This window comes from Miniopterus natalensis, chromosome X, assembly GCF_054644295.1.
Source record: "Miniopterus natalensis isolate mMinNat1 chromosome X, mMinNat1.hap1, whole genome shotgun sequence".
Taxonomy (NCBI): domain Eukaryota; kingdom Metazoa; phylum Chordata; class Mammalia; order Chiroptera; family Miniopteridae; genus Miniopterus; species Miniopterus natalensis.
In genome coordinates this window covers 88,700,941-88,723,363 of record NC_142103.1, presented here as the reverse complement: position 1 = coordinate 88,723,363, position 22,423 = coordinate 88,700,941, and the positions used below count along the sequence as shown (strand labels likewise).

Sequence of the window (22,423 nt, the reverse complement as noted above, 5' to 3'; positions counted from 1 at the left end):
ATTATATTCTGTCAAATGTAAAGGATGAAAATCACATTTAATATTTACCTTCCCTAAAGTCTTTCCCTGGATTAAACCAGTTGTAAGCAAATGGGAGGAGAGTTAAAGTTGAAAAACTTCATCTCATACACTGATTTAAAATTATGTATGTGTACATGCTTGCAATCTTCGTGTTCATAAAAAGACACCATCACACAACATACCATGAGCAACGATACCCTTTAAAATTTAATACTGTAAAAAAATCAAACTCTCATCTCAAAAACCCTTTTTTGATCTAAATGTTTTTTTCTTCTTACAAATGTTCTTGCATACTACTGCAAAAAATTTGCAACGAAAAAATAAATCCCCTTATACTTTCAAAACAAAAAAAGTGTGTAAAAGAAGCTTGTCAAATTGTTCTTCTTTCCCATTCAGTCTTGTTTTCACAAACCAGAAGTAAATACATCACATGCCAAAATTATTGTCTGTTCGACAAACCTCACTGAAGAACACATGGAATTGACAAGCCCTGTCTGGAGCAAAGGTGACAAGTTTCCTTAAGCAATTTTTTTAAATTTCGTTTCAGAAAGGGCAAAAATGCTTTTCATCAACAGTATGAACTTTTATATGCAGCTTACTTTATAATCTGCCTTGTCCCCCATGACACCCCCCAAAATCCTGCTTTTATGAACTTTAATGAGCTGGCACACAGGACTAAGTATAGAACTCCACTGGTAATAACTCTGTGTTGGACCTCAGAGGGCTGCTCGTGTGATCTTTAATTGAACGCAGACGATGTTTTCTCCTTACTCTACACCTGCCCACAATCATTTGCAAACCTCTTTCAGAACAATTACTATTAACCTTCCCCACGATTCTCAACAACTCCAACCTTGGCGCGTTAATTCCCCTCCCCAAACGCTTTGCCGGGGCTTCAACGTCCGGGGTCCGGCGAGGAAGGACATCATCCCCTCCGTTCGGGGGGCCAGGGCTAACCCAGGCCCCCGGCCACTCCCTCTCCTCGGCCTCCCCGGGCGTCCCGGGCGGGCGCGCCAGGCCCTGAGCAGACCTCCGGCAGCCCCACAGTCCCAGGCCGAGCCGAGCCCCCGGGCCACAAGCAGTCGCGCACACGCCCACCGCCCGGACGCGGGGTCACCGTGGGGACCCCGGGGCCACCCCTATGCCCCAGTCCCGGCAGGTGCCGCGCCTCCTCACGGACACTCACCCGGCAGCCGCTGCTCCCGGTTCGCCGCGGCCGCCGCCTCGCAGTCACTCCCGCCGCCTGTTCCCGCGGGGGGTCCGGGCCGGCGCTGCTTCCCCGCCCGACCCCCCCCTCGGGTGCGCGCCGCGCGGAGCCCGGATACGGTGAGAGCCGCCGCCACCGCCCCCTTTCCTCCCTCCTCCCTCAGCGCGTCCCTCCCACCGAGGCCCGCCTCGTATTTCCTGGATCCGCTCTCAGCGAGAACTCGGCGTGCGAACCGCCGGCTTCAGGTCTCCCTTCGGGCGCCGTCGCTCGCCAGGCACAAAGATGGCGCCGTCGGGGACTGCCGAGGGCGATCTCGCGAGCCTTTCCCTAAAGCAACCCGAGGGCGGGGGCCCCCTGGAAAGGTGGTCAGAGTTAGCTGAGCCGACTTCGGAGCGTACGCTCCCCCAAATCGGCGAGGGGCAGTGCTCCTCGCAGGAGGTTAATGCGCCTGCGCAGGGGCGGGTCGCGGGCGATCACGCATGCCCGGAAAGGCCCCTTAAATAGCACCCCGGTACTCCGTGTTTTACCTGTTTCCTCTGGAGGCGCGGAGCGGAGAAGGAGGGGGCGGAGGAACCACAATGAAACTCCGGAAAGGGCTGGGCACGACCCGTTGGCTAAGTGAGAGGCGTCCCGTAGCGCTGGGTCGTCCCTCTAGAGCCCAAAGGGCGTCCCCGGGAGTTCTCCAGCCTTACCCTTCTCACCCTCCCTGTCACCGAGCATTCTTTGCAAAGCCTCAGCTGTCCCTTCATGCCGCTGTTGCTTATTTATTGCGAGCTTAATGTGTATTCAGAGCTGGGCTCGCAGCCACAGCCCTCCTGTTTCTCACAGCACCGTCTAACTTTCTCTTTCATTTTGGCGCTGTGTGAACCTTCCAAATCTCATACTATTTACTGCTTCTGGTCCTGTTTTATTTTTCCTCGCTCATTCATTTATTCATTCATTCAAACGTGTGTCATTCAGTTTCCTATGTGCCAGGTGCTGAGGAAACCCATGTGCTCTGACCTCAGGGAGCTATTAGCCCGAGATGGAGTTGGATGAGAGAAAAAACAACAACAATAATGACAGTTCACAGATAATTTCGTGATAAAAATGAGTACAGGGGAGTGACAGATACTGGGGGTGGGCTGTCATGAAATATATCATTGAGAAAATTATTGAGGGGAGTCTCACAGGCATAGGATTAGGGTGCTGTCAGGAAACAAACCACCGCGATCATTTTAACAAAGAATTTTAAATAAAGAATTGGCAATTGGGTAACTGGAAAAACAAGAAGAGAACTCAATATATCACGGAGATAGCAACTGCAGGAAGCAGCTACTATGCCTAGAGCTTGGGGAACTAAGGGAAGAGGTTTCGATTATTACAATTTAGAGGAGGGGGCTTGTAGAACTGAAACTCAGACCTGTGAGGACAGAGCAGCATCTTCTGGTACTGCTGTCTCTGAAGGGGCTCAAGATGCTGTTTCCACTAGTGTGTGCAAACGGGATCCAAGTGATGCTATGGGAAGAAACTGCCACTGTCCTTCTGAGAGCTTCTAATCTCCCTTCAGCCTGCTGATGAGAATGAAACATATAGAGCAGAGCTGAATTTGACCCACATCCTGAAGCAGAGCAGTTTGGGTGTTAAGAGCCACTCATTTTGGAAGCTGGATGTGGTCAGAAAGGGGGCCATTCGCTCCTGTTGCACATCCCACATAGTGGGGACCATCGTGTTAAAACATTTGTAGAAAACCTGCTTCAGGTTCAGGGTTTCATATCAAACAGAACTGCTCCAGCCAACTCACAAAGCCATGAGTGAAAAACAAATGTGCATTGTAATATGGCAATGAAACTTTTGCCTATTACATGGCAAAAGTGGATAATATAGCAGTTCTGTTCCACAAAGTGAGCAGGAGTCAGTCTCCTCCTGTTTTCTTGCTCAGCCATCCCTAGAGTGTTGTCCTAGTATATTTGGTCCAGAATGGCTCAGGACCACATCACATTCCAGTCAGCGGGAAGGAGAAGTCCTACCCATTTCCTTCAAGGGCACAACCCAGAAGTTGTTAACATCACTTGTGTTCACAGCCCTTTGGCAAAAACTTAATCACATTACTGTATTTACCTGCAAGGGAGACTGGGGAATGTGTTCCTCTTCTAAGCAGTCTTGTACCTAGCTAAAATCTATGACTTTAGAAAAAAGGTTGGGGAGAGAACTAGCAGCCCCATAAAATAATCAAAACTGAGAACTTAATATAAAGTTATACCACTTCAAAAATTTATATAGAACCAAAAAAGACACCAAATAGCCACTGCAATCTTGAGAAACAAGAACAAAGTTGGAGGGATCACAATACCAGATATCAAGTTATACTATGAAGCCACTGTAATCAAAACAGCCTGGTACTGGCACAAAAACAGGCATATAGACCAATGGAACAGAACAGAGAACCCAGAAATTGACCCACGCCATTATGGTCAATTAATATTTGACAAAGGAGGCAAGAACATACAGTGGAGTAAAGAGAGTCTCTTCAATACATGATGTTGGGAAAATTGGACAGGTACATGCAAAAAAATGAAACCAGACCACCAACTTACTCCATACAAAAAATAAACTCAAAATGGATAAAAGACTTAAATGTAAGACGTGAAACCATAAAAATCCTAGAAGAACACATAGGCAACAAAATCTCAGACATCTCTCGGAGCAATATGTTTGCTGATACGTCTCCTAGGTCAAGGGAAACAAAAGAGAAAATAAACAAATGGGACTACATCAAAATAAAAACCTTCTGCACAGCAAAAGAAACCATCAACAAAACAAAAAGGGAGCCCACTGTATGGGAGCACATATTTGCCAACAACACATCTGATAAAGGGTTAATATCTGAAATATATAAGGAACTCATACAACTCAACAAAAGGAAGACAATCCAATTAAAAAATGGGCGAAGGACCTAAATACACACTTCTCCAAAGAGGACATACAGATGGCCAAGGGACATATGAAAAAATGCTCAAAGTCACTAATCATCAGAGATGCAAATTAAAACCACAATGAGGTATCACTTCACCCCTGTGAGAATGGCTCCATCAACAAATCAATGTACAAGTGCTGGCGAGGGTGTGGAGAAAAGGGAACCCTAGTGCACTGCTGGTGGGAATGCAGACTGGTGCAGCCACTATGGAAAACAATATGGAGTTTCCTCAAAAAATTAAAAATTGAATTTCCATATCACCCAGTGATCCCACTTCTAAGAAACCCAAAACACCAATCAGAAAGAGTCTATGCACCCCTATGTTCATAGCAGCACAATTTACAATAGCTAAGATCTGGAAATAGCCCAAGTGCCCATCAGTAGATGAGTGGATAAAACAGCTGTGGGACATTCACACCATGGAATACTATGCAGCTGTAAAGAAGAAGGATCTCTTACCCTTTGGGACAGCATGGAGGCACCTGGAAAGTATTATACTAAGTGAAATAAGCCAGTCAGAGATAGACAAGTACCACATGATCTCACTTATATGTGGAATGTAATAAACAAAATAAACCAATGAACAAAAGAGATCCAGAGACATAGAAGCATGGAACAGACTGAGGGATCTCAGAGGGAAGGTGGGGAGGGGGGTGTGGGTGGGGAGAGATTAATCAAAGTACTTACATGTTTATAAGCATAACCTATGGACACAGACACTGGTCTGGGGAAGGCCTGGACAGGGGGTGGATGCGGGGTGGAGGGGATCAATGGGGATAAAAAGGGGACATCTGTAATATTCTCAACTATAAAGATAAAAAATTTTAAAAGTAAAAATAAAGTTATACCTTGTTCTCTCTCACCAGTGAGGAGTTTAAGGTCAAAGGAGGAGGTATAAACCTTCTCTTTCTGTGCCATAGGCTTCTACATCTCCTCTCCCAGATTGCTAACCAGTTTCTTCTCCTGCAAGGATGAAGAGGGTGGGGATGGAGGTGGGCAAGTTACTGCTTTACAGGTGCAGTCCTAAGATGCCTTTGTCGCCCTGGCCGGGTTGGCTCAGTGGTTAGAGCATTGCCCTGCGGACCAAAGGGTCCCAGGTTCGATTCCAGCTAAGGGCACCTACCTCAGTTGCAGACTCTATCCCCAGCCCTGATCGAGGCTCTTGTGGGAGACAACCAATCGATGTGTATCTCTCACATCGATGCTTCTCTCTCTCTCTCCTTTCCACTCTCTCTGAAAAGCAATGGAAAAAATATCCTCGGGTGAGGATTTAAAAAAAAAAAAAAAAAAAAGATGCCTTTGTCTTCTCTGCACATGGCAGATGCCTAAAATTGGCTCTTTCTCTCTTGGTTTCATTTAGGGGTTCTTAGGTTTCCCCTGGGAAGGTTCGATAACACATTTGAGGACACAAATAATGCTCTTTCCTCTGTCTGGCCTCTCTTTCCTCAGCCCCTGGTCTCTTCCACTTTTTGATACTGCTATAAGTCCTCTCTTAGTTGGGAATGCCTTCTATGCGACTGGCCCCCAAATGCTGGCTCTCTCATGAGGTGAGTGTTATTCTTCAAGGTACGGTTCTTTGGCATGGACTCAGCCTTTTCTAACTTCTCAGTCCCTGCCTGTTGCGGAATAACCACAACTTCTTACTGCCAGGATCCCCTCACCCACTGACAAGGCACAAGCTTGTTTGCTTTTTTTGATGTTCGCTTGATCCATGGGAAACTCATATGCCCTTGCTATGCCGAACAGACATACCACCCTGTCCTGCTGCTCCAGCAATCTTCCTGTCTTCATAATTCTGATGGCAATAGGCAGCCACCAGCGTCTCTGCTGACTCTGGTCTCCAAACTCCAAGGATATGTGGCCAGCTCTCTCTAAAATTCTCTGCCTGGGTTCAACCTACAGATAGCTGCTGTTCAGTAACCAAGCTGCTGGAAGGTGATATGTCTTTTTTTTTTAATGTTTTTATTAATTTTTTTAGAGAGAGAGAGGAAGGGAGAGAAAGAGAAAGAAACATCGATTGGCTGCCTCCTGCACACCCCCTGCTTGGGATCTAGCTGTAACCTGGGCATGTGCCCTGCCCAGGAATCAAACCCGTGACCTCTTGGTTCATGGGTCGACACTCAACTACTGAGCCATGCCAGCCGGGCAAGGTGATACATCTTGAAGACACTCCTCACTCAGCTCTCGGAGGCCCCCTCACTTGGCTTTGCCCTCCCTAGTGGGAGAGAAAATCTACGTTTCCTCAAAAGTAGTAAGTAGTAAAAATCTCCCTTCTAGTCTTTTTTGGGGGGGAGCAGAATTTTATGGTTTTATTAACACAGATGCAGTTTGCACACAAACTGTCTATTCATATTCTTCACTGCACAGCTTGGCATTGGGATTGGTGACTCTGATGGCCAGCTGGGCTGCTCTTTGCACAGTGGCTTTGCGGTTCTTTCAGGAAATGTGAGCAATCTCAGCACAGTAAGATTTGCTGCACATCAGCAGCACTTCAAGCTCCTTGACGCTGTGGACCAGGAACTTCCTAAAACCATTGGGCAGCATGTGCTTTGTTTTCTTGTTGCTCCCATTACCAACATTGGGCATGAAGACCTGGCCCTTGAATGTTCCATACCAGTTACTCTTAATTTTAACAGATGGGTCTGACTGGTGCCGGATGAACTTCTTGGTTCTCTTTTTTACAATCTTGGGTTTTATGAGGGGTCTGAGGGCAGCCGTGATTCTGAGTAGGAGATGGCTGCCAGCTCCGTAGGCAGAGCTAGTCATCTTTTATTCAGGCTAGAGGAGGTGTTTAGGTGATAGTCATAGAACCGGTTTTGCTGCCTTTTGGTGAAGCTCTCTTTAGAATGTGATAGAACTTAGCCTGTATTTTCTTCAGCTGTATCAGATACATCTTATGTACCATTTCAGATATTTTGGGCTTACTTGTTGTATCAATAATCTATTGCCACATAACAAAGACATAAGAGTCTAAAATAATAACCATTGTTTTTGCTCATTATGGAGAAGGTTAGCAATTTGATTTGGGCTCAGCTGGGCAGCTCTTCTTCTGGTCTCACCCAGGGTCACTCATGGTCACAAGAATAGAAGCTATTCATGAGACCAACAAGAGCTCCCTCTTTGCAAGTCACCCCAACTGCACAGGGTATGGTCTAAAAGCTAAAAAATTAGCTGAGCCTTTAATGGGCCATTTCAGTAGGCTGCCTGCTTCTGAGTGATGAGGTATAATGATGACACGAGTGGTTTTTATGGTCACGCGCAACTCCTTTGCAGTAACAGGGGTCCATTGGTTTTAGGCAATACTGTATGGGATACCACATTAATAGATGACCATCTTGTAAACTCTTCAATGGTGGAGCTGCTGGTGGAGCTGTGGATAGGAAAGGCGAACTCATAATGAGAGTATGAATCAGTTCTGGAAAGAATGAATTGCTGCCCCACGGTCACACACACCCCATGTGGAAGGCATCCAAAGTAATCAATTTACCCAAGTGGCTGGCTGGTTTCCTTGAGGAATTATGCCATACTGTGGCTCAGTGTTGGTTTCTGCGGGTGGTAGGTTGGGCAAGTAGTAGCTAATTGAACTTTGGTGAGAGGGAGCCCTTGTCTGGCCTAAAGGGTGATCCTGGGTTCTCCCTTCTTATAGAGCAAGCCTACGAGGAACCTTGTGGGAGATGGACTACTTGGGCTGCTTGGTGCCAGGCAATCTGGATTTAGGGTGCCAGCTATTTATAGGCATTGTCTGGGACCCTGAGACTGAATGGATATTACTGTCCTCCTGTAAGGGGAGGAAATCCCATGGGAAGCTAAGCTTGGGTGCAGACCATCCCTCTGGGGGAAGAGCAGATCCCTGCTTCCAGTTAGCTTTTTGCCTGCAACCCAGCATGAATTCTTAGGATCACTGTCAGACAAATGTGCTCTTTGTACTAAAATACTCTGTTTAAATGACGTTAATTTTCACTTCTGCATAGACCCTTTGATTGATTTTTACCTTGTGATTTGATGATTCTCAATGGGAAAGGGGTTCCTTACAATCTAAATTTTTTCCTGTATTCTATACTCCCCACCTAACAGCCTTCATTCAGCACTTGTCCCTGTACTGGACAATACCCTAAATAATGAGTGTGTCAGAATGCCTACTGAGTTTGCTAGAAGAACTAAAGGCAGACTATTTTAATTTTCCCTTTTATAACTACAAGCAACAAAGGAATTGAGCTGTCTTATACCAAGACACTTACAAAGTGGAAATAAAATTATTAATTAAGTGCAAAGGATAAAGAAGGAAGAGACACCAGTTGCCCTTTCACCCGTGGGGACATACTCATTGTCTCTTGGTTCAGCTTTCTCTGACTTGGGAATTTTGTTTCTGGTGATAGATAATGGGTTAGTACTCCTACTGGAACATGACTCACCTGTACTCACCAGGACTCTTTTTGGGACAAGCCAGAGGAGTTGGGTTGGGTCTTGGGCCATCATCTGAACTGGATGAAAACAGTATACTAATCTCCGTAACTCCAGCTGGTGACCAGGATCAACCCTTTCCCTGCTAGTTCCCTACTCCTAAACACCAAGTGCCTCCACCAAGTGGCCAATTCCCAACTGGCCCATCTCTACCAAAGCTGTTATCTTGGGAGTGGTAACCTTTCTCAGAAGAAAGAGCTTAATTAAAATTGGTTCAACATCTTTTCCTTGTTTGGACTCAAAGTTTAATAATAGGTATAAAAACATGTAAGGGGCCAATTCTCTTAAACCAGTACAAAGTAATCTCTAATTTATTTTCCCAAAAAGTACATTTCAAATAGAAAACATGCTCAATATCTTCTTCTAAGTAAATTAATTTTGACTCTCAATTTATCTTTCCTTAATGCTAGGTCAGCTCAGTGATGCTCTAAGAGAATCCTCATACAGAGGCTGACAGTTGCCCACCTTCCTCAACTCTCAAGTTGAGAGAATCACAAAGAGATTTCTTCAGAAAAATCTCTTGTCTAGTAAGGCAGCAAGGTAGGTTTGCTATAGATCCACTGGGTGGACAACAGTGGTAGGAGAAGACAGGAGAGGAAAACACTGTTTTTGGCTAAACAAACAGAAGAGAATGAGTGGGTAGATGAATTAAAAAGAGTTCATATGGAGTGACTTCATTAAGATTATAGCAAAGGTCTGGCTGGCATGGCTCAGAGGCTGAGCATCGACCTGTGATCCAGGAGATCAAGGTTCAATTCCTGGTCAGGGCACATGCCCGGGTTGCAGGCTCATCCCCAGTGGGGGGCGTGCAGGAGGCAGCCGATCAATGACTCTCATCATTGATGTTTCTTTCTCTCTCTCTCCCTTCCTCTCTCTGAAATCAATAAAGACATATTTTAAAAAAAAAAAGGATTATAACAAAGGTAGAGAGCATTTGTAGTGGAAATTGTGGTGCTCCACCAAGATCCCCTCTTCAGGGCAATACACCTGTCCCTGAGTTGCTGGAGCTGTTGTTTCCTGACAGTTTACATCTATATTCCTCACTAGCAATTGCCTCACAAAGATTAGGCACTCTCTCAGTAGGTGACCCACAGCTAGTGACTGGCTGCTGTGGAAATACATAGTCTTGCTATCCTTGCATTAATTTGGGACAACTCTGAAGGACCATTGCAGATTCAGAGCTTCATGTGAGACAGGCTGAAGCTTTGGTTGCAGCTTCATTCTGGGTCAGTGTCTCCCTCTGCCCAATGTTGTTTTCCTTAGTTCCTTACAGGTGTGTTTCGTAAGAGAATTTATCAATAAACCTTCTGCACGCAGTTATTCATCCCCCTTTAGTACCTAAAAAACATAATTTGTTTCCTTTCAAATCTCATGCTCCCAATCAGAGGGTGGTAGCATCACAAGAATTCTTTCTAAACTTCTCATTCTATAATCTTCTGACCCATTGTCCTGAGCCTAGTGATGTGGGAGGGAAAAGCTGGGAGATGGTAAATCAGGGTGCATGAGAGTAGGTCCTTATAATATTGTTATTTATAATAAGAAATATATACATTTGGTTTTTGTTTCCATTCTAGCCTCAGGCTCATAAAACCCTTGGAATTTCTGAAGTGATACGAGTTATAAAAGTGCCTTTTTTTACTCATAACAAGCCCCTTTCAAGCACACCTGAGGTTAGGTTAATGAGGTGACTTTTGGAAAGCCCCTAAGGATGGGGGCTGGTTGCCAAGGTGGTTCAGTTGGTTGGAGCATCGTGAACATCATCCCATATACGGAAAGGTAGTGGGTTAGGCTCCTGGTCAGGGCACATATCCAGGTTGTGGGTACCATCCCTGGTTGGACAGGTACAGGAGGCAACCGATTGATATTTCTCTCTCACATCAGTGTTTCCCTCTCTCTAATAAATAATAAAATAAAAATCAGCAATGGCCAGTGATTTAATCAATTGGGCCTTCTAATGAACCCTCCATAAAAGTGCAAAAGGAGGGGGTTCAGAGAGCTTCTGGGTTGGTGAGCAGGTGGAGGTACCAGGAAGGTGGTGTGCCTTACTTTGCTCTAGGCATTCCTTTTGTCTGGCTGTTCCTTAGCTATATCCTTTTATAATAAACTCACCAGCAAGTAAACTGTTTACCTAAATTCTGTGAGCTGCTCTAGTAAATAAATCAAGCACAAGGAAGGCTCATAGGAACCTCCAATTTATGGCCAGCTAATCAGAAGATCAGGTAACAAACTGGACTTGCAGCTGGTATCTGAAGTCAAGAGGGAAGGGGCAGTCCTGCAGGACTGAGCCCTTCACCTATGGGCTCTGATACTATCTTCAGATAGATACCGTCATTGACTAGAACTTAGTCATATGACTATATGTAACTTCATATACCCAGGAAACACATTAGAATGGATTTTGGTGGACCACTAGCAGACTCAACCACAATAATATATGTAAAATCTTTTCGTAGATTCATTATATCAAACATTTTTCATGTTTCTTTATAGCAGGGGCGGGGAATCTTTTTTCTGCCAAGGGCCATTTGGATATTTATAACATCATTTGCTGGGCCACACAAAATTAGCAACTTAAAAATTAGCTATGAAAAAAGCTCCTAGATTTATTGAATTTCGAGTCCTGCCTACAGTTGCCTTGGCAGGGCCAGACCAAATGATTTACGGGCCCTATAAGGCCCGTGGGCCAGACGTTCCCCACCCTTACTTTATAGTCTTGATTATTGTGGTAGATGTTATGATTGTTGAAAATATTTGCTGCCCCTTTCGTCTGGGACCATTTTTACAGAGCCAATTCCTGGTGGGCCTCCCTGTAGGAGCAGTATCTGCCTCACTGATATCAAGCTTAGTCATATGGCTTGCTTTGGCCAGTGGAATTGGAGCAGAAGTGACATATCCCACATCTGAGCCTAAGCTTTAAGAGCTATTGTATAATTCTATCCTTGCTCTTTTTTTCACTGCCTTGAGACCAACATGGGGCTAGTCTTTCCAACCAGGTCCTGGGGTGAAGCAGAGCTGCAGCTAACCTGCAAAGGATAGGTAACTGAGAAATAAACCTGTGATAAATCAGCGATTTTGGGATCAGCTGTTACTGCAACATAATCTAGCAAAAGCTGATACTGTTATTGGATAAATTGGGGTATCCTCTTCTTCACTGGGTGTTGGGAACGGGGTCCTTACAATATCTTGAGAAAAATAATTGTATGAGACTCGCACAGGAGGATGAGTGATTTTTTTTGGCGTGGAGTTACATCCCTGTGTTTCCAAAGTCCCATTCCAGACAGAAGAAGTATAGCTAAAGTTTTAATAAAGCTAGAAGCAAAGCCAATATCAAGTTTGTGTTCCATGTTGCAGCTGTGTCCAGTTTGGCATCAAGCTAGCAGCAGTCTACTAGCCCTCTGTTTTGGGGGTCCACATGGCTGTAGGCCACACTGGAGAATGCCAGGAAGTAAGGGCAAGAGAGCCCCACAAGCCAGGAGTCAAGTGCAACATGCCAAGAGAGCGATCTCCTTTGTTTAGGGGATTAAATATCCCAAAATTCCAAGTGCTTTCAGTGGCCATGCCCATTCTGACTAATGACCTGTTCCCAGATGTGACTGAGAGTCAAGTACCTTCCCGAAGTCACCCCAGCTTTACTTGCCATGCTTCTGTTCTCTCTTGTCTTGTCCCTTCCCCCAGCTGTCTGGGGGAATAGACCGGTGGCTCCCTGGGGAGTGTGAAGTTGTAGCTTCCTGGCAAAGCTGCCCAAATGATATGCCTATAATATTTGGCCTTCCTTTTGCTCCTTTCCTGTTATTAATAACTAGGTTAATTACAACAGTATCAATACAATAATTATAATGGCTGCATGTATTCCCTTGTGTTATGTACCCTGAAATTTTTAGTTCATTCTCCTAATATTAAACATTTAGGTAGTTCTCAATTTTCTGCTATCATAAATAATGCCAAAATGTATATCTATGTGCAGATTTTTGTTGTTTCTGTTAAATTATTTCCTCAAGCTACATTTTTTAAAGAATATTTTTATTGATATTTAGAGCAAGAGAGGAAGGGAGAGAAAGAGAGAAACACAGATTTGTTGTTCCACTTATTTATGCACTCATTGATTAATTCTTGTATGTGCCCTGACTAGAGATCGAACCCACAACCTTGGCATATGGGGACGACGCTCTAACCAACTGAGCTACTTGGCCAGGGAACCTTAAGCTACATTTTTAAGGGTAGAAAACTGGGTCAAAATGAATGATCATGATCATCATTGTTGCTATTATTCCGCAAAGGGGTGTGTTGTCTGTATATTAAGTCAAGTTCCACCAAAACCCACAGAAATTACTCTGGTACCTTTAGCAGAGGGAAACTAAAAACAGGAAATTGACGTTAAAAGTAATGGAGAAGCTGAGAAGTCAGTGGTAAAATAACTCAGAGACTGGCAACAGCAGACAGATGCTGTTGCCCCCAGGGATGGAGGGACACTTACATGAGAAACCAGGGCCATCTGGAGGGAACTAGAACCATGACTGGGTCTGCCTGGTCAGAACTGTCTAGTACTAGCTGGGACCATCAAGGGAGGTTTGGTCTGGCAAAAGCTGGACCCACGGAGAAGATGTTGTAAGAAGCAGAAAAAGAGAGAAATACTCAGAAACGTTTTTCTTCCTGCTCACCAATCTTCTGCAAGCACTGTTCATTGGGCAAAAACTACACAGCAGCCAAAGAATAAAGGAACCTGGACAATTTAGTTTCCTCTGATACAAAACAGAGGCAGAGAAGAGCAGTGAGGTATCTGAGAGCAAACTGGTAAGCCACCTTACCAGTCTTTCCAGCACTGTGTGTTATTACAAATGTTCTTTTGGCATGGGAAGCAACACAGTTTAGTAGCTGAGAGTACTGACTGAAGTCAAACACCGCTGGGTTTGAAATCCTGCTCTGAACACTTCTTAATTAGTGACCTTGGGTGATTTGCTTAACCTCTTCGAGTCTCAGTTTCTCATATATAAAATGTTGTGAAGATTAAATGATGTAAAACACTTAGCATGGTGCCTACCATGAAACAGTTCCTCAATAAGCATTAGCTAATATAATTATTAGGTGTAACCTAAAATCTTCAATGAGCTTAATTTTCACTTCTTTGATGTCTGTGTAGGAAAAACATTTTCCAAGTAATTTTCCTTCACTTGTATGTATTTCCTCAAGAATAAATTGACTATTCTCTTTTAACTACAGGCTTTAGGTGTCTTTCTTATAAATTTGAATGAGTTGTTAGTATGGTATAGTTATAAATCCTTTTTCTATCACATTTTGTATTTCATATGGCTTGAAGCTAAAGAAGTTGTCATTCTTATACAAAGCTGAAAAGTACTCTATTTTCTTTGTGGTATCTAGAATTAGATTATGATATATAATTACTTATTAATTAAGCTATGACTGTATAAAAGGTAAATAAAATCTCTCCTATGAAAGTCTAGGGTAGTATGGTGCTGTATAGTATCAGAAAACCAGGCTCCTGTTTTGTTCTGCCATCCTTAGAATGCTTCCATAGTCTATTGATTCCAGATGGCTCTCTATCACCTCCAGAGTCTAACTAGTGGGAAGGAGGGAAGCGAAAGATGTGTGCTTAGTCTTAAACGGCATAATCTAGAAGTTGCACACATCACTCCCTCTCACATGCCATTGGCCAGAACTAAGTCTCATGACCACATCTATCTATAAGGGAGACTAGGAAATAAAGCTTGTATTTTCGGTGGACACACACTCAGCTCAGAATTCTTTTATGAGAAGGAACAAAGACACATTAGGGGGAAACTATTAGCCTTTGCCATGCTATTATTCTGGCCACACAAACATCTATGCATGCCCTCCTTCCCACACATAGAATATACCTGTTGCCAGGGGAGAGGACTCCCAAGTACAATCCTGTTACTACAGAAAGGAAGCAGAATTTACCATTCCAAAAATATGCCTTTTTGGCCTATTGATTATCTTGATCTGCTTGTTTTTAAGAGACAGAAGAAGCTCTGAAACTAAGTGGAGGAGTGGAGGTTACCCTTGGCTAAGAGACATTTACATTTATAAGGGGAATCTCCATTTGTAAATGGAGCTTACTCGGAAGAGGAAGAGACTAGATCTCTAGAAAGTCTTATCAATGGAAGAGGCTAGGACTTAAATCTGCATAACAATCTTACCCTTGTTTACTGGGCTTTCCTGATAACCAGCATAACTGGCCTCCCCCACCCCCAACATCTTCTTTTGTCCTTCACTGAAAGAAATTAAGTTGGTGTCTGGGACAATTTGGGGGAGTTAGTCAGTTTTCTTAGGGAGCTCTCATTATACAGGAGGTATACATATACTTAAACTTTTTTTTCCCTCCTGTTAATCTGTCTTTTATTATGGGGGGTGGGAGGGTCAGGTCTCAGCCAAGAGCAGAGAAGGACAGAGGGAAAATTATTTTTCCTCTCCTATACCACATACTCTCAAAGTTCAGAATCTCTTAGTGATATGTGATCCCCTATGTCAGGTTTAGATGTGTCTCCTTGTGGTCCTGAAATCTATAAAAAAGAAAGCATGCCCAGCTGGTGTGGATCAGTGGTTGAGCGTCAACCCATTAACTAAGAGGTCCCTGGTTTGATTCCCAGTCAGGGCACATGCCTGGGGGTTTCAGGCTCGATTCCCAATAGGGGCCGTGCAGGAGGCAGCTGATCGGTGTCTCTCTCATTGATGTTTCTCTTTATCCCTCCCCCTTCTTCTCTCTCTAAAATCAATAAAAACATATATATATATTTTTTAAAAAGACAAGTGAGCCCCGCCAGGCGTGGCTCAGTGGTTGAGCATCGACCTAGGATCCAGGAGATTGAGGTCCGATTCTGGGTCAGGGCACATGCCAAGATTGTGGGCTTGATCTCCAGCATGGGGTGTGCAGGAGGCAGCCAATCAATGATTCTCTCTCATCATTGATGTTTCTATCTCTCTCTTCTCTCTAAAATCAATAAAGATATATATATAAAAAAAAGACAAGTGATGTGACCCATCCACAATGTAATAGTGTAGTAGGAGCAAGGTGACAAGAAATGCTGATACTGAAAAGGGAGAATTGGAACCGATACTGTTATAATAATCTGGTTATTATTTAACTGGAAAGGAGTAAAGGGAAGGCTAGATAATATAGGCATTGCCATTTACACAGCTTTGCTAATTTAACACTCTCCAAGTCTGTTCCCTGCTGATTAATGGGGGAAGGGACTAGACAAAGGCATTTTGGACACATGCCCAGTAAGGTCTAAGTGATGTGGGAAGGTGCCTACGTGTCTGTCAGTCATACCTGGAAACAAATTCCTGGCCAGAATAGGCATGGCACTGCAAGCGGAACATGAACATTTACATATCTAAACAAAGGAAGTTCTCTCTCTCTCTCTCTCTCTCTCTTCTCTCTCTCTCTCTCTCTCTCTCTCTCTCTCTCTCTCACACACACACACACACACACACACACACACGCGCGCGCGCGCAACGGACGCTCTGGACACTGGCCTTGCTTTTGGACTCTGCTGGAACCCCAGCTACCCCTCTTTCAGGGCTGGTTTACAGGGACATGGGACTTTGGAACCCAAGAAATGTAACTCCACGCAAATAAAGCCTTTTACCACATCTCATTTTCCTGTGGGGGGGCTTCTGAAAATTCTTACTTCAGTCTTACCCCAAGAACCTCAACCTCACACCCACTTGTGTCTGGGAGATCTGGCCCATTCATTCTGCCAGCAACAGAACCACTCAGCAGTCATCTGTTCTTGGCAATTATTGAGTCCTAGTGGCTTGGAAATGCAAAAGCTCCTTGTGCTAGCATTTGATTAAATTCCTTAGCTCATCAGACAGCCCTGAGCTCTGGTCTCTTAAAGGTAGCCCTTGTCCATTGTCCTCTATGGCCCTAGTCTCTGCTCTCTCTCTGGAAGGTTCATTTCCAGTGATTATTATGGCCTCATCTGCAGGGGACATTTCTTGAGAATTGTTCAGCTTTCACAGCCAGTTTCCTGCTGAACAGTTTGGGTGTCCTAATGATAGTGGAGAAGGGCACATAATAAGAATAGAGCCACAGTTGTTTAATAATCATTCACCCTACTGACTACAGATAAGAAGTTTTCTCACAGACCCTGGGAAACTGGGGGATGAAACAAGGCTGTAAAAAGATAAGATGCCTCGGTGGGCCCATTACTCAGTAAAGAAATAGATTTTGAGAACAGACCAAGGACAGGACATGGTTTGTTTGGTTGCTGTGCCGGGACCCTGACCCCCTCTGGTAGTTTCCCTCAGGAATTGTAGGTGAGCATTTATTCCATTATTGCCAGCAAAAATGGGAGAGTAGTCCGTCACCCTGGAAATTATGCTCTGACTCCCTGACTCCATTCTCTGGTCCCAGAAATGGGCTGAGCTCTTTGTAACATTATATAAGATTAGCCACCTGGTTATCAGACTTTGAGCTCCTGAAGGCTGGACTGCAGACCCTCCCCTCCCCTTTCCCTGTGACACTTGTAGCTCACAGCTGCACGTGGTTATCTTCTCCCTCACTGGTATATAGCAGCCAACTGGAGAGGGGAGTCAGAGCAGAATTTCCAGTGTGACCAACTGCTCTCCCATTTTTGCTGGCAATAATGGAATAAATGCTCACCTATGATTCAACCCTGTCTCTGCTTAATTTGGCTCAGGAAGTGACAGGCAGCCTGGAACCCTTGTGTCTGGTTTTACTAACACTGCTTGATGGTGAAGGGGAGCAGAATTTGCCACCCCAAAATATGTCTTTGACAAAAGGATTATGTTGAGCTAATTATTTTAAAGAAACAGCAGATACTGGGTAAGCTCTAAAAACCAAGTAGAAGTTATCCTTTTGCAAGAGACATTTACATTTGTAAAAGAAATCTCCATTTGTAAGGGTGTCTCCCTCTGTATAGCAGGAAGAGATGGATGACTAAATTTTGAGAAACTCTTATCAAAGGTGAAGGCAATCACTTCAATCTGCATAACAACCTTACCCTTATTTACTGTGCTTTTCCTGACACCCTCTCATAACCAACTCCCCACAGGCAACATCTTCCTGGTCTTTAGCTGGAAGCGGTATTTAAGGTGGTGGCTTGGATCATTTCCAAGAGTCTCTCAGTTTGCCTGAGTCTCTCCCATGTATACAGGAGGTATACATGTTATTAAACTTCTGTTTGTTTTTCTCCTGTTAGTCTGTCTTTTATTACAGGGGAGTCTCAGGCAGGAACCTAGAAATGTAGAGGGGAAATTAGTTTTTCTTCCCTCCAGAAGCTCTAATCATCATAGGCATTTGCTAACCAAGTTTTAGTTTCTTGGGCTTTCAGACTCCCTCTAACATTTAATAGGCTTCCGGTCTATATGCTGCTTCTCAATTACATGTAGAAGTAACCATCCGGCAGGACCAGCGGCCAGGCAGTGGGAATCTGTCTTGGCCATGAACTCCTCTCGTGGAAGGAGGCAGGAAGAGCAAGGCCCAGAGGTAGAAGGGCTCACAAACCCCAAGAACCTGACCAAGCCCTGCACCATGGGCTTTGAAGCTGGGACTTCCCATGGGGGTCAACAGCTTTGTGTCCTTAGGTGCCCTCCTGCAGCTGACCCAGTTTTGCAGATTTTCAGCTGAAGATGTGCAGTGCATGGTGGACAACAATGGGAAGCAGCAGTTTGCCCTGCAGCAGAGGGACCCCAGCACTGGCCCTGCCACCCAGGCCAATCAAAGTTACTCCCTGTGTAGGAGGCCACTTAACCCCAAGTCAAATCTAGGGAAAAGACACACCCTTGAGTGGAGACCTAAGATGTTAATGAAGCATACGTTGCGTGTTAGAGCATGTAGCTCTTCTGCGCCTGCTCGAATCAGAGCCAGCCAGCCAAAAGAAGGACCTGGAGAGCAAAGAAATCCACCCTGCATGCGCAAACCAGCATCAGCCTGCTGGTGGGAAACTGAAGAACAAAGTGATCTGTCCTTCACCTGCCTGAGTCGAGTGCCAGCTCATGAAAGGGGGAGGAGGAAACGCGTGACCATATAAGCTAGACCCCAGAAGTAAATTGGGGAGCCATACTATTTTCCATCTAGTGTGCACTGCCTCGGTGTACTCAGCTTTCTCACTTGTCTTTAATAAACTTCTTTCCTTCCTAATCTGCTTCGCCAATTTGCTAAGTGGCTGAATTCATTGACACCTGACGTTGCCTTCTGCTCTGCCAATGGGGTGATCCCGACAGCAGGGAATGCTGAGAGCTTCCTGCCTCCCAAGCACTTCAAGGAGGCCCTGCAGCTATGCCATACCCAAGAGACCCTCTCCTCAACTGGTAATGAAGAGACCGAGTGTCAGAGTGGCCCCAAACACAGCTGCAGAGGAACGATGATCCAACAATAAGATTTTTTTTTTTTACTGTAAAAAGATGACAAAAGCTCTAGTTTGGAAACAGACAAACAAAGAGAAATAACTATAGCCCACGGTCTCTCCCAAGCACATTCTCTTGCATTTTCTCTGTGCTCTGCGCTGACTCACCTTCCTGTCATTCAACTTGATAGTTCCTTCCTTAAGCTCTTCTTAATAGGTTTGGGTGGGAGGTTGACATTCTTAATATACTCTTTACCTCTGCTCTGGCTCTCAGGTCAAGAAGGAGGGTACTTGGGGAGCCCAGTATTATCTCTTTCCAAGTCTTCCTTTTTTGTAGCCTCTTTGAACTGCACTGTGCAGTTGCAGAAAGCAGTTGCAATTGTGTGGGGCTCTGAAATTGCAGGCCACGGACAAAAATGACTCTTGACAGAATTATGCTCTCTTCCATTTTTGGTTGCTATCTAGTTAGTTCAGACTGGAGTCCATCCCTCTGTAGGATGCTGCTAAAAGTAGCAAGAAGCAGCAGACACTGCTGAATGTTATAAATCTTTCTGATTTACCCCAATGCTATTGCTTTTGATGCCTGTGAGCTGCTTTCCAAGATCTTGCCGACCTTTAGTAATGTTGTGCCTAGCTGAAATTTCTATTTCCTTAAATGAAATAGGAAATGGATGTTGGGGGAGAATTAGCACTCTGTGCTACGAATGCCTATTGATTCAGACACGTTCTTAATTCCACTCCATCATATGAGTCAGCAACTTGTAGGAGGCATGGGGCCAGAGAAATAGAAAACTGGCACCCTCAGATTAGTATCAAAGGACTCATTTGAAAAAGGAAACCCAGACAGCTCCCCCCTCCTCTGCATTGCAGCTAAACTTTTGCTAGTTTTTATCTGATTGGTATAAATGTTCAAAGATTATCTCATAACTAGCAATGAAGCTGGCTTTCTGGGCCATCAAAAACTTGATTTTGAAAGTATAGTAAAACAACTACACAGTGACTTTTAAAACTGTAAAAATTAGAAAACATAGGCACTGTTATAATCTTTCAATATGGTGGTCAGATTGCTGTAGTTACTTCTAAAATTCTTTTATTTTGTTTTAGATATTTTTATTGTGGATTTGGAGCTTCTAATATATTATAAATATCTCATGATGTTTCCTCCCTTACATGATAATATAAGCCTTTAAAGAGAATGAAAGAGAAAAATTAATGAATGTCACAGAGAGATTTTTCTTTCTCTCCTTAGCATGCTCATTTTCTTTATTATGTGTCATTTTCTTGATGTTCATTTTATCAGGTAAACTCCAGATTACTTCATCTCTAACACTAAAGATTTCTTTATTTGCACCGTCAAAATACAAATTAAATATCAACTTTATCTGAGAATGGAGACAGTTACCATTCTAAACAGAAGTTCTGGAACAAAATCAGCAGACTTTGAGAAGTTTATATTATTGTAGTTATTTATACTGGTATGAAATATAAGGGACCTTAGTCTATTTTGTTCCCTGCTGTATACCTGGTACATAGAACAATACTTAGTGGGCACTCAATAAATATTTATTGGATTAATGTATTAATGGATTTTTAAAATATTTTTTCATTTTTATTTTTTAAAATTGTTTTTAAGGAGAGAGAGAGAACGTGAAACATTCGTTTGTTCCACTTATTTATGTACTCATTGATCGCTTCTTGTATGTACCCTGAATGGAGATTGAACCCGCAACCTTGGCATATCAGGAAACACTCTAACCAAAAATCCAGGGGCTGGATTTTTTATTTTTAATCCTCACCCGAGGATATTTTTTTCCATTGCTTTTCAGAGAGAGTGGAAGAGGAAGAGAGAGAGAGAGAGAGAGAGACACTGATTGGTTGCCTCACACATACACAACTGGGGTCAGGGATTGAGTCTGCAACCAAGGCATGTGCCCTTCGTCGGAATCGAACCCGGGACCCTTCAGTCCACGGGCCAGTGATCTAACCACTGAGCCAAAGCAGCCAAGGCTGGATATTTTTCTTTTAAATAATCCTAAATTCCACTGGAAAATATTTAACTAAAGTAGTTGCAAGAGAGTTGGATCTTTTCTATTTGAACTAGACGGCACAGTGGGATTATATAATTTAGACTATTCAAATTTGTAGAAGCATGCAGACTGGGTGAAAAGACACTGAACCTCAGTTTAATGTCTCTGAATATTCACACCGAGAGAGAGGAAGAGGGGCTCAAACTCTGAGAACACAATTTTGTGATATAGTGTCTCAGATGTGCTTCTCTGGTGGTAGATGATAGCTGAGAAGACACTGACCGAAATGATGGGCAACATTAATATTGAAATCAACATTTTCAAGTGTTCTTCACAGTCTCCTGGTCTCACAACAAACTTGAGAAGTGGTTTCTATTACTATTCTCATTTTACACACGTGGAAATTGAACTTCGGAGAGGTCATTTGTGGAAGTCCCACAGCTGATGATTGGTAGAGCCAAGACCTTAAGGTCTTTGACAGTCAACATCACATTGGAGAGAGGAAACAAGCCGGCGGCACAGGTAACAGCTGCACCCGCCTCCCGCAGCCGCATCAAAATCACAACTAAAACACAGAACCAGCATCGCTCAGAGCCTCCTGAGACCCGGCTGCACAGAAGCCCCGCAACCAGGGAGCTGAGGCAGCCCCGAGACCGGGGGAGGGGCGGGGACGCGGGCGGGGCGGGGCTGGATCCCGGAGACGCGGCCGCCGGCCCACACCCGGTGCTGCGGGTAAACCCAGGAGGGAATCTCGGCGGCGGAGGATTCCCGGAGGTGCCAGGGGTCCCAGCCCCACAGCAGGCCCCAGCCCAGGGCTCCAGGGCCGGGAAGAGACGTCCCCCCAGCTTTGGGCTGTGAACCCAGCGGGGACTGTCCCTGAGGGTCGCGGAGGCCGCGGGAGCCCCAGCAGCTCCTCTAAAGGGCCGCGCACGGACTCACTCGGACGCTCCCTCTGAGCCCAGCGCCGGGCAGCGGCCTGAAGGGACCCGGGACACTCGGGGAGGAACTAACCTGCCTGAGACCCGGGCGGGAGGCGGAGGGCGGCTTCCTCCCGGGCAGAAGGGCTGGCGGAGGCCATGGCTCCTGTGGCGAGTCCTCCCCGCACATGGCAGGCAGGCGCCATATTTGAGTCGCCAGCACCAGACTCACCTTTGGCCCCGCCCCGTGACTCCCGGAGGCCCCGCCCTCCCCACCTGCAGCTCATCCAGGCCACTTCCAGGGGCTTTTCTGTGCAAGTGGCCTCTTGAGCCTCATGCTTGGGACTTTCCTAAAATCTCTCGAACAAGCAGCAGCAGGCCCCATATGGCTTGATAAGCGGCCCCAGGCCTGGCACTAGCGGCAGCTGCACTGGCTCATGGCTTGGCCTCTCCTGGGCACCTCCAAGCCCAGCACAAGGAGC

The 22,423-nt window shown here is 44.8% G+C and overlaps 1 protein-coding gene and 1 pseudogene across 4 annotated transcripts in view; both read right to left on the bottom strand.

The window, feature by feature from the left end:
• TAB3 (TGF-beta activated kinase 1 (MAP3K7) binding protein 3) overlaps positions 1 to 1,284 on the bottom strand; it is a 63,095-nt gene extending 61,811 nt beyond the window's left edge. For 3 of the 4 annotated variants that reach the window (XM_087813576.1, XM_087813580.1, XM_087813577.1), the window contains exon 1: positions 1,208 to 1,284. The gene's annotated coding sequence lies outside the window, so the exon portion shown is untranslated. The remainder of the gene's footprint in view (positions 1 to 1,207) is intronic. The other variant, XM_087813579.1, reaches the window with a different exon arrangement.
• A 5,243-nt stretch (positions 1,285 to 6,527) lies between these two features.
• Positions 6,528 to 6,950, bottom strand: LOC107534447 (large ribosomal subunit protein eL32 pseudogene; annotated as a pseudogene).
• Positions 6,951 to 22,423: the final 15,473 nt, after the last annotated feature.